We start from the raw sequence: 3874 nt of genomic DNA, 5'->3' as shown, positions 1-3874 counted from the left end.
TTACAGAACGTGGTGCGTTATGTTTTCTTATGCAGGTCAGCTGTGACAACAAGGACCCTCCCCTCGCAATGAGCCGTTAAGGATTTGTATTTGTATTTATTTATTAACACAAAGAGTTAAACAAAAGTAAAAAAAATTAAATAAAAAGAACATAATAACCATATTGTGTAGGAGAAGTTTAGAGGCCTTAGAGCCTATCGAGAACGTCCCCTGTTTTGTAAAATCAAAACATACAAAAAATATCATATATTTAAAAGATACCAGTAATACATTCAAAAGATATGTGATATAAATACACAAAGTACATACATGCATATACACAGTAAATTTCGCATAGTACATTTGACTCAAACTGAGTGAAATGTACTGTGTATATACTGCGTACATAATAATACATAACCACCCACCCCCACCTGCCTACAAACCTACCCACCCACATAACCAAATGCATACCTACCTACATGTATGACCTATTTATCTATTCTATACTACGATCACCGTGGTTACAGTAATAACGTGCGCGCGAAGACATCTTGATAAGATGCGTGTCGTGTACAAGATGGCGGCTCGCTCGTAAGTCTTCTCTTTTCTACCTAAAGTTGAAGCTAAAATATGTTGTCTGACAATATTTTTTAATGGCGAGATTTGCTGCTACTGTACGCTGCTCGCTGGATCTGCAGTCTGGAGATCTGCACGTCGTCTCGTTCACCGGTACCGGAGGCTCACGCACCACTGCTAGATGTACATGATGGTAGATCTCTCTATTGACAAACAGTATTTGTAGCGACTCTGGGATTTGGGTCGGTTGGTTGGTCAGCCGAGCTGTCACTCTTCTGCACTCTGCCAACTGGGACTAGCGGTGACACTATTTGTCGCGCAAGCCGGTGGGTTGGCAGAGGGGAGGGGGGCAGGGGCTGACCTGAAAAGGTATAAGAGGGTGTGGGAACTATAGGGTGTGCTCTCTTTAGGCATGGGAAGTTGGGAGATGAGTCTTACGATGGCGGGCAGAGGTGATGCCAGGGGCGGACCTAGCACATTTGGCGCCCTACTCGCCTGTAGGAAGGTCCGCCCCTGGGTGATGCACCCAGACACTTGTATACCTGAAGTTGCAATAAAGACCTGAGTGAGAACTGTAACAACTCTGCCTCGTCAAGAGTCGTCAATAACGTTGAAACCCTGAAACGTTACAGTATGTACATTTGGTTGATCTCCCTAATGACATAATATAAACATGGTAGATCTCTCTAATGGAGAAACTGGATTGTCTCAATCATTTGTGTCAGTAAACCGATGATCTAAGTCTCTACTGTTCAGTAAACTGATGATCTAAGTCTCTACTGTTCAGTAAACTGATGATCTAAGTCTCTACTGTTCAGTAAACCGATGATCTAAGTCTCTACTGTTCAGTAAACTGATGATCTAAGTCTCTACTGTTCAGTAAACGATGATCTAAGTCTCTACTGTTCAGTAAACTGATGATCCAAGTCTCTACTGTTCAGTAAACTGATGATCTAAGTCTCTACTGTTCAGTAAACTGATGATCTAAGTCTCTACTGTTCAGTAAACTATAATCGAGCTAGCTGACTGTCGGTAAATGCTGATCATCTACGTTCAGTAAAAGCATCAGATCGGCAGTAAAGTGGTACCAGCCTCTCGTGGTCATTCCAGAGAGAGCCAGAGTTTGGAGCTAAGTTGCCGTTTGTGGAAGAATGCCCCCCAGGTTCACGTTGCCGTCCCTGGGCAGAGTCTCACAGCGTGAACCCCGTACTGCCTGCTTTAATAAAGGACACCAGGGGGAAACCTGGAGGAGGGAGGGGAGGGCGAGGGCAGGGGGAGAGAGAGTCAGTAGACACTCTCTCTCGTGTGCTCTCTCTCTCTCTCTCTCCCTCTCTCTCTGTGTGTGTGTCTCTCTCTCTCTCTCTGTGTATGTGTCTCTCTCTCTCTGTGTGTGTCTCTCTCTCTCTCTCTCTCTCCTTCTCTCTGTGTCTCTCTCCCTCTCTCTCTGTGTGTGTGTCTCTCTCTCTCTCTCTCCCTCTCTCTCTGTGTGTCTCTCTCTCTTCTCTCTCTCTCTCTCTTTCAAATTATTTTAAATTGGTTTTGATCAGAATAGCAATTAATATGTTTTTATTCACCAAAGCACAGTGTGAACGCGCAAGGATTTTGACTTGGGTGACATCACACAACAAAGACACACACATTACAGACTGAAACACACACACACACACACACACACACGCACACGCACAAACACACACACCCACGTCCATCACATCACATAAAGGGCCGACACAGTTGGGACAAACTAACTGTGGAACACACAGTAGATTAACACATTCATGAGTCTCTCCCGACCTTGCAGCAGGCGGGCGGCGGTATTGGACACAGTTCGGCGGCGGCGGCGGTGTGTGGAGTAGAGAGACGGCTCGTCAAAAGTTCCTCCAGAACATTCCCTCACTTCTCTCTCGGAGTGTGTAGGTATAGCCCCCCGCTGAGACGCCGTCTGGCCGGGGACTGAGCGCGCCACTGATTCACTGGCTCATTCATAACTTAAGGAACCACGGGAGTTCTTGTAGTGTACCCTGCTGCCCGGGATCCTCCATACCACCTTTATTTATGCCACATGCCCCCGACGCAGATACATCAGGGATGGTAGCCTTTTGCAATTCATATATTATTTACTTTTACATTTTTTTTACATTTAAAAAAAACATTGTCAATATTACACACTTACTGTACACTTAGTGTAGATCTCTGTATTTTTTTTACTGTATATTTTATATTAGATTGTACATACTGTACAGAGGAAATGTGAATGTGAAATGTGAATCCCGGACCGTAGTTTTATTATTATTATTATTATTATGTTATTCTTAGGCTTATTTTATCGCTTATTCTTAGGCATTTTTTGTTATTCAATTTGTTTTGTCTACCTAAATGTTTACTGTGAGCGATGTGTAGTGCCAAATTTCCCTTGGGATGATTAAAGTATTTCTATTCTATTCTATTCTATCTATTATTATATTATTATGTTATATATATTATATGGTAAATGGTGCATTTATCGATGTGTTTCTCGTCCACATCAGACTCAGTGTGCACGCGCATCCAGGGGGCAAAAAGGAACGTAATCCTGGTCAAAACAACGGGGGGGACTGCAATATATTTGCATTTGTTAGCCATGCGTGCTAGCGATCTAAAAACAATCAATCCATGCCAAAGCTACACGTGTAAAAGGTGAAAGACTCACAGCCGTGCTGCTGATTTTGGCTAAATGACATCCAGCCGTTTTCGTTTGAAGTACTTTTAGTCAGGGGAGTGTCGTGGTTTCTCCATAGAGCCTGTTGTACTTATTTTGGCACAGCAGCTCGTGCAGGTATAGGGGGCAACTTAGTCACGTGACTCAGTTGGTATTGCTGATTGGCTCGACCACGGTATCTTTATAAACAAGAAACAGGTCCATATAGCAGCTTTTAAATAGCTCTACATTCTGACAGCCATCACTGATACAGAGTGTCTGGTCAGTAACATGGGTCTCTCAGTCCCTCCTGCTCTGCAGTAAACAGCCATCACTGATATAGAGTGTCTGGTCAGTAACATGGGTCTCCCAGTCTCTCCTGCTCTGCAGTAACAGCCATCACTGATATAGAGTGTCTGGTCAGTAACATGGGTCTCCCAGTCCCTCCACTCTGCAGTAAACAGTCATCACTGATATAGTGTCTGGTCAGTAACATGGGTCTCCCAGTCCCTCCACTCTGCAGTAAACAGCCATCACTGATATAGAGTGTCTGGTCAGTAACATGGGTCTCCCAGTCCCTCCTGCTCTGCAGTAAACAGTCATCACTGATTTAGAGTGTCTGGTCAGTAACATGGGTCT

This window comes from Notolepis coatsorum (genome assembly GCF_963971535.1).
Source record: "Notolepis coatsorum genome assembly, chromosome: 3".
Taxonomy (NCBI): domain Eukaryota; kingdom Metazoa; phylum Chordata; class Actinopteri; order Aulopiformes; family Paralepididae; genus Notolepis; species Notolepis coatsorum.
Note: the sequence above shows the minus strand (reverse complement) of the source record.